This window comes from Phragmites australis, chromosome 24 (assembly GCF_958298935.1).
Source record: "Phragmites australis chromosome 24, lpPhrAust1.1, whole genome shotgun sequence".
NCBI classification, from domain to species: domain Eukaryota; kingdom Viridiplantae; phylum Streptophyta; class Magnoliopsida; order Poales; family Poaceae; genus Phragmites; species Phragmites australis.
This window is the reverse complement of record NC_084944.1, coordinates 6222960-6232050: the sequence shown is the minus strand read 5'-3', so window position 1 is coordinate 6232050 and position 9091 is coordinate 6222960.

Sequence of the window (9091 nt, the reverse complement as noted above, 5' to 3'; positions counted from 1 at the left end):
AGCCACTCCCGAATCCGTGGAACATCGAGCATCTCCAACGCTTCTACCCATAGATGGTCGTGCTCGCAGCTCAGGTCAACAAGGCCGGGGGCTTCTCCCCGTCCAAGCAGTCCAAGGGCTCCGCCCCTTGAGTAAGTCGCTATCACCCAACCTTGTAAATATTGTACATTCGGTATTTCAATAAGCAATCGCTGTATCGAGATATCTTTTCTGGATTCCATATATTTAATCTGTCTGGTGAGGTGCTCGGTTATGCGAGAAAAAGTTCGCTCTCTCTCTTTCCCCGCTGATAAAAGAATCCCAATCGGTATGCATGCGAGCAGTCGCCGCTGACTTACGTCCGGCATGGTAGGCTGTGGTGTTCGGTGTCGTGACAGGCTCCCGGGCACTGCCAAGTTTTCGGGGTGCTCTGGGTGATCCCATCGCTCGAGCTGCTCGAGTAGTCCGGAGCCCGGGCCCTCGGAGCGGGCTGTCGGTGCTCGGTCTGGTCTATCATACCCGGGCGCCACCGAACCATAGGACCTCTGGGTTATGCCTCTGTCCGCTCTCGTCCGCCGGTTCGGGTATTCAAGAGGTCTCGGGTCGAAAACGAGAGCAGTCTATGGCAAGTACCGCACTAACAGAGCGCACCAGACAAAGAAATTATATATTCTCTCTTAAGTCACAGGCTGGCAATCACGAGCAGTTCGGCCGCAGGGGCTTAAATGCCCCGGTCTCTGGCCGGCCCCAAGGGTCCTCGGGTGGTCCTACCACTTAGGCGTGGGTGGTCGAGATCACCCGACCCTGGGAACCTCGTATGCCTCTGGGCACTCGAGCGCTCCGTTGAAAGAATCATGTCCCCGGGCACCCGAGCTCGGAAGCACACCCCTCCTGGATCGGTTGGCCGGAAGGCCGACAGCTGTCCGGTGAGTGGTTATATTCAGACAAGTCTGCTTTCAGTAAATTTATGTTCCTGAGTCATTCTCGGGGGCTCTCGCGCTTTAATCTGTTCGGCGAGGTGGTCTCCTCGCACGCAAAAACCCTGCCGTGTGTCTACTTTTTCCCAGAACGACAGAGTGGTTTGTGGAAATGAGTACCGCGCGTGCGGTAATGTCTGACCGAAGCCCTTCGTGGTGGTCGTGGTGTTCGGTTCGCTTTTAAGGACCCCGAGCACTACCGAGCCCTCGGGTGCCCTGGGTAATCCTATCACTCGAGCTGCTCGAGTAGTCCGGAGCTCAGGCCTCGGGGGCGGGCTGTCAGTGCTCGGTCCGGCCCGTGTTAAGCCCGGGCACCACCGGACCACGAGGACTCTTGGTCACATTCTCGCCCGCACGTGTCTCCCTTCTACTAACTGAGTGGTCGCAAAGCGAAAAAATGTTCACTAGGCACGGCGTGTTCCTGGCGGGATCGATCTATCTCCCGGGCTAGGAAGTCTGCGTCTTTGTTTCTTAACTTAGGCAATGCGGACTCGCGAGAGCTCGACGGCCGACTACGCCAGCAACAGCGATCAGGACAACTTCGTTCTCGGGGACGGGAAGGTCGGGAACGGCCCGACTTAGTACTCCCCGGGACTTCCGGGCAAAACATCAGAAAAAACATCAAGCACTCTGAGAAATTGGAGTTGCGAGCCCAAGGAAAAGCTGCCATTATGTTCACAAGACATATACAAGGCATTTCCTAAGGGTTCACTCCTATATTTACATTCATCAAAACGACAAAAGAAAGAAAAAAGCTACAAAAGACCTAGTCGGCGGCGGAGGCGTCGGCTGAATCCTCTGAGTCGTCCCCGGGGGCTGGCGGCGGCGGCACCTCTCGCTTGAAGCCGGCCGCCACCACGGCGGCGGTACTCCGAACCGCTACCCGGGTGGCCTCTCCCTCAGCCTTGACCACTCCCTCCTGCGCCGGCTCCAGCGGGAAGTTCGGGTCCCTGCTTCGGTAGCAGGCCAGGACGTGCTCGGCCACTGCATGTGCCAAGCCACGTCCCTCCCGGGCGGCAAGTTCCTGGACTGCCCAAGGCAGGGCCTCGAGGCGCTCGCAGACCTGCTGCAGCCCCAACACTTGTCGTGCGGGGCCGTCGCCCTTCTTGTCTTCAACGAGCCGTCCGAGACCACCCTTCTCTACGGCCCGCCGCATCCGCCGGAGTATGTCTTCCAGCATATGCTCTAGGTTGACCCGCGAGACAAAAGCGATCTCGAGCTTCTCCTTGGTGGCCCGCAGCTGCGCCTCAAGTCCCTGGTCCCCGACCGGACCGGAAGAACCGCCGACTGTTGCAGAGCCGGCGGCCTGCTTCATCTTGACCACCATCTCGGATAAGGCGCGTTCACGGGCGGTTAATTCCGCCTCGTGCTTCGCGTTCTCCTCCGCCCTGGTAGCAGCGGCGGCTGCCGCCGCAGCAGCCTCGCCCTCTCTACGACTCAGTTCGTCTTCTCGGCGCCTCAGCTCGCCCTCCCGCCAGGCCAGCACGTCCTCCTGCTGGGCCACCGAATCCTCCCGAGCACCGAGATCCGACGCCGACAACTCATTGTCCACCTCCCGAAGGGAGACGTCCTCCTCCCAGCGGTGGATCTCTTCCCTGATCTTCCGGAGGTCGTCTTCCCAGCGCTGGAGGTCGGCGCGCGTCTTCTCGGCCGCGCCCTCTCGGCGGGTCAGCTCGGCTTGCAGCTCCTCCGCCGCCTGCTCCCGAGCTGTGACTGCTACCTCCCTCTCCTGCGCCTGCCCTATCCTGGCAAGGGCCTCGGCAGCTTGCTGCTTCCACGCCTCAGCCAGGCGGGCGGCGCCTTCTCGTTCCCACACGGCTTCTGCCCGTGCGGTCCTCAAAATTTCTTGTTCCCGCGCGGCTTCCGCGCGGATGTCTTCTAGTTGCTTCTACTCCCGTGCGGCCGTCGCACGGGCCTCCTCCTGGGCGCCCGCCAGCTGCGCCTTCTCCAATACCAGGCGGGCACGCTCAGCCTCGAGCTCCCCCTCCTTGGCGTTCACCGCTGCGCCCAGCCGCCCAACCGCTACCTGGACACCTTCAATGGCGTCCAGGAAGGGGTCAGCGGGCTGGCCGGGCACCGGTGGGGCCCAGGCCTCTCCGCAGAGTGCCTCCAGGGGGTCTGGGCTCTCTGCAGGGCCCTGCATCGCCATCCGCCTCGGGCTCTGCCTGCCCGGGGTAGGCTCCACCGGCGCCGAAGACTCGGGCGGCGGCCGCATTCCCGCATCGGCCGCCTTGTCCGCCGGCCCCGGCAAAGCATCCACCTCCACCGCCATCCGCCCCGGGCTCTCCGCGCCTGGGGTAGGTTCCGCCGGCGCCAAGGATCCGGACGGTTGCTCCGTCCTCCTCTCGGCCGCCGCCTCCTCCTCTCTCCCAGTGGCCGCCACGACGATTGGCGCCTCCGCCGTTCCTGTGCCCGCCTTCGTCGGGGCAGCCGGCGGGCTCGGCTCTAGTCTCGGCGCCCGCACCTTCTCCGTCGCAGTGGCGCCTGCGGTCGGCCTACGGGAGACCGATAAAAAAAAAACCAAAGCTTAGTTCGGGCCAGAAATGCCCATGGAAAAGCAAGAAAGGAGACTCACCGATACTGCCATTTGGCCGCTGGGAGCCTGATGTCCGGGTCCGGCGCCATCGGTCTGGACTCCTCCCGCCGCCTCTTCCGCTGGGGGCTCGGCTGAACCGCTGCGCGGGCCTCGGGTGCCGCCGCGCGGGCCTCGGGTTCCGCCATGCGGGTCGCGGGTGCCGGCGCAGGCCCCATCCGCACCAGCCGCGGCTCCAGCACCGGGAATGCCGCTGCTGCCGTTGGCGACGGCGGAGAGTCCGGCACTAGGATCAGGGCCCAGGGACGCTTTCCCCGGTCTCCCGGCGCCACCTTCTCGACGATTTCAGCGGCAACCTCCTCCCTGGCACGGTGGTTGCTGCTTGCGGCGACCCCTTCGCCAGCCCGCGCCGAGCTGCCAGCGACCTCCTCGCCAAGTAGCTCCTCCAGCCCGGGGAGTTCGGAGGCTTCGGGACTCCAGCTTCTTGGCCGGTCCACAGGCCCCTGGGCGTCGAACTCCGGCAGCCCCGCCATAATGGCCACCCGGTTGGGGTTGGCGCAGAGCACCATCTCCGGCCACGGGAGCTCTGTCCGGCCCATGTCCTCCGTTCCGGTGATCACCCTTGTCATCCCCCGCAGTTCCGCCGGTCCCAGATCCCAGCTCGCGCCTATCTGGGTCCTGGTGATGTCCTCTGGTCCGGTATAGAACCAGCTCGGCCGAGCCCGCTCTCGCAAAGGCGCCAGCCGACGACGCAGGAAGTCCACGACCACCATGACGGAGGTCAGCCCGGACTCGCGCAACTCCAGGATGCGCTCCAACACCGGCTTCAGCCTCGCATCTTCTGGCGGCGGCGCCTCCCACGTCGATCGCCGAGGTTCCGCCGCCGCCTCTGGCAGCTCGAGGCGCTCGTGGGGGTCGACGTCGACGAAGAACCAATCCCGTCGCCACTCCTCCCACTTGCTGCGCAGCACCTGGGGAATGTAATGATCCCCCAGGATGTCCTGGAGCCGAAGGTTGCAGCACCCCGCGACGTCCGCCGTGGAGTGCCCCCTCTTCTTCCCCACCGGCTGAAGGACGAAGAAATGGCGAAGAAGCGACGCCGACGGCGCCACCCCCACGAACATTTCGCAGAGATGCGCGAAGATCGCCAACACCACCACGGAGTTGGGGCTTAGGTGCACCAGTTGAATGCCGTACGTCTCCAGCACTTGCAGGAAGAAGGTGGAGAACGGCGGCACCAACCCCGCCGCCACAAAGGAGGTGAAGAGGACGATCCGCCCTGGGACGGTCGTCGCCGGCGTCACCACCACAGCACCTTCTTGCCCCTCCGGCACCAGCAGTTTCCTGATCTTGTCCGCCGCCTCCTCGTTCCTCAGACGAGACTCCGGCAAGATGCTGTCCGAAGCCTTGTCCCGGCGTCCTCCTCCAACCCTCGTCATCTCGACAAGAATGGAAGGTGTTTTGGCGGTGGGAAGAGAAGGAAGGAAGAGTGCTCCGGTCGCCTGAGACTTTCCTAAGGGCTTCGGAGCACACAGAAGGCAAGAGCGCAAGAGCAAGAAAGCGTAAAGAGGGGGATGAACCGATCGTATCCCCCTTTTATATCTCGAAAGTTCAAAAACTGCCGCCCAAACGGTTCGCTCGACGAAGCGTCACCTTGTTCGGCGCAACCGCCAGGCGAATCTCCCGCCGATCGCGCGATGTCAGCGGCTGCTAGGCGTATTTTCCTCGATCCTCACGGCGACCGCGCGTGCTGTCCATACGGTCATCATACCCTTCGGAAGTTGTGTGGACACGCGTCCATTCATTTTCCCGTTGGGAGATACTTGAGGCCTGGGCCCGTGAAAACCATCTTTCCAAAGCCTGCCACATGGCGTCTGCACCAGCCTCGGCCTCGGTCGCGACGAAGGGCCCATCCGCCGTCTCCGTCCCGTCGCCTGCCAATGGGCCCGGGGGCTACTGTCGGTGTATCAGGAACCAGGGGTCCCTGAGTCCTGAGACCGAACCAGCCATCCGCCACGCGTCACCATCCCGCGAGGTTCGCCCTGCGAGAGAAGAAGAATCTAAGTCCCGGGAGAAGGTGCTCGGGGCCGCCGCCTCTGGTTCCCGAGCACCCCAGTTCCCCGACAATCCACGGAGTCCAAGTACCGGGAAGGAAGTACTCGGGAGAGAGTGCTCGGGGCTGCACGTGGCAGCCCCCGAGGACTCGGTTCCCCGAAGGTTTCCCCCAGTACTCGGGAGAGAGTGCTTGGGGCTGCACGTGGCTGCCCCCGAGGACTCGGTTCCCCGAAGGTTTCCCCCAGTACTCGGGAGAGAGTGCTCGGGGCTGCACGTGGCAGCCCCCGAGGATTCGGTTCCCCGAAGGTTTCCCCCAGTACTCGGGAGAGAGTGCCCGGGGCTGCACGTGGCAACCCCCGAGGACTCGGTTCCCCGAAGGTCTCACCAGAGTGCTCGGGAGACAGTGCTCGGGGCCGCACGTGGCAGCCCCCGAGGACTCAGTTCCCCGAAGGTTCGCGCAAGATCGTTCGACGACCCAAAGGGTCCCCTTGCCGGGGTGTCAGCCAGTCAAAGACACGAATGCCGCATTTAATAGGCACGCGCGGCCTGACATCTTGACATCCTGACATTCTCAGCTGCCCACGCCCTAGTGTCAGACCCTGCCATGCTCTGGCAGGGGGGCGTGGGTCTATTTAATGCACGGGTCCCGTCCCGTTTCACCCGGGTGCCTCGGGATAACGTTGTCAGAATCGAAGCGCTCCGCCTGCCACCCTGCCCCGGCAGAAGAACAAGACAGGGTGGGCGCACCGGGCACCTCTGAGGCTGCCCGGTGGGCCCCCTTAATGGCGCCGGAGGACCTCCACAGTGGCGGGTGGTCGGATACAAGCCGCAATCTTCCACCGCCCCTGTCACTTCACCGAAGGGGAATGATGACGCCTTTCTCCGTGGCACCTTGGCACGTGCGCCCCCTTTTTCCCATTCAGGATAGGTTGAGGTCGGCGCGCCTATAAAAGGAAAGGATGGAGAATACATAAAAGGCGGACTCTGACGCTCACAACTGACAGCAGACAACACACACGCTCACGACTCATCCTTGAAGAATTCCGCCTCAGATCCGGAAGCCCCCAAGAAGTACCCGAAGCCTAGATAAAAAGACGAAGAACATCACCAACAAGCTCAAGCCAAGCTAGAACAGAGAGCCTCAAGCTCTTTGTAAGCAGCTCACCCCTGTATCCAGATACATTCTTGAAGAATTCCCTTCAAGGAAAGGTATAGCACTCACACAGGAGTAGGGTGTTACGCCTCCGTGCGGCCCGAACCTGTCTAAACCCCGGTGCACCCATCTTTCTCGCACTAGGTCGATCATCTCCCACCACCAGCCACTGCATTTATTTCCGTTCCCGTTTATTTCCTCGACAAGCTCGTTCAGGATCATCCCCCTGGCCGAATCTCTAAAAAGGGGTCTCTCGGGATCCCTGCGACAGGAGTTCATCCTCCGACAGCTGCCGTTGGAGGAGTGCTCGGTTGTCGCTGTCGTTGCAATCTTCGTGGTCCTGTCGGCTGCTGGCTAGCTCGTCTGGTCTGCATGGCACAGGGCTAGGGCGTGTCGGCGTGTTTGCAATTGACGATTTGATAGGGAGAAATCTGCATACCTTGAGTATTGTTGTCTGCTCTGTGAGTCAAGCCGTCACAACTCCAGGTCGTCGAATGGTGGGCATCTAGGGGCTACTATAAAGTGTTGCTGGTGTCGCTGCCAAGTGTTGTTGGGCGGCGTGGAGGCTAGGGTTAGGCGTGATCGTGGGATTCAAGGTCGGGGGTCAGCATCTCGGCCCTCGGCGAATACAAGTGACTGGGTGAGAGGCATAAGCGGGCGGCGGCAGGCAGCAGGCGCTAGGTTTTCTCAATAGCAGGCGCGGAAGGGAGTTGGCTTGGGCTACCTAAGCGGCTGGGCCGTGGGTCAAGGTAGCTGAGCAGGCCGAGCGACAAAGCTGGAGCTAGGGCAAGGGGTAAGCACCAAGCGCGCCAGGCCTAAGCCGTCAGTTTCAGGATTTCGGTTTTTGAGACTCCATAATCAAACCTAAAACTGACCACTGAATAACTGAAAATAGGAACCGAACCGACCATTGAACACCGAAAAAATCGATAATTTTGGTGGTTCGGTTCCAGTTTGGTGCGGTTCAGTTTATCTGTTTTGGTGTTTTTTTTCCATGCCTAAAGAGAGGATTAGTCTCTACTATATAAAATACGAGTTGCTTTTCGTGTCACCTACTTTTCTCCCATCTAATAAATTTTTTTAAGATTCAAATAATTTACCCACATTTACTACCCATCCTTCATCCTCCCTGTCTCGTTATCGGCTCTAGATATAGGAATTGTTTTACTAATAAAAATAAATGAAGAAATTAGGAGGAAAAGTAACTGATAATCTCCTCCTCCGTTTGTGATTCCATCTGAAGTTAAATTATGACATCACTCCTGACTTATTCATTCGGCGATGCTCCTATAGCAAATATCCATATCTTCACACCTTGAGTTTGTATTTGATGTTATCGTATCTAATATTTATATTTTTGTTACAACACATGTGCACTTAGCTAGTTCGAGTTCAACCTTCAGGTGCCATAATGCATTTCATCCATTTCCTGGATCGACCCAACAAATGAAATCGCAAATTTGTGATTCATTGGATCGGAAGTCGCAAACAGTTTTTTTTTCCTGGGGTTTTGTAAACTCATTGCTGGCACCAGGAAAGACAGAAAGATCCCTTGTTTTATTTTGGCTTTCACGAGTGCCATTGGAATTGTGGCAAGTAACAACCGTCACCTGAAATTTTGGTTGTTATTAGCATTTCAACAGGGAATAAGACCACTACTAAGAAGAGAGAGATGATTACATATGTTGAATATATCCTCTCTTACCTAATATGTCACAAAGACTATTCCTAGTCCGGCACATAACACGGCAACTAACCTCCTGATTGCCGTGATGCTTGTGTTCCATGCTAACGGATGTTAGTTACGTAGGTTAGGATCTGTACAAGTTGTTACCATGTATATCCCCTAGATAGCTCAGTTTCCTTTTGCTGAGAAACCATGTACATGTAACCATATATACACTTCGGTGTACAAGGAATAGAGCATCGTATGATCTCCAAAAATACAAGCTTCCAACATCTTCCTAAAAAAAAAAAAGTTAGGTAATGTTTGTTTTTTATTATGATTATGGATTCTAGCCTAAAAGCAAAAGTAAATGATCATATTTTAAAAGCTAGTTCTCATAATCCATGAGTCAAGTTGTATTACGAAATCTCACAATTCATAATCTAGTGTGAAGGGGCTTCTCTATAGGATCCACGTTATGACAACCCAAAGAAAAAAAAAATAGTGCCCTAGACGGATTTTGTTCCATATTCTGTTGTCTCATATATTTTGATGATAACTTGCAGATTTCTGATGGTGGGGGCACAACATTTCATATGTCATTATTGATAAGCAAACGTAAGAATCTTTCTCGCTATTGTAAAGAAAAGTAATAATTACTATTTAACTTGGCAATATAGGTAAGTGAAACAGATAGAAAGATCTATCTAGCTTGTAAAGATAAGCAT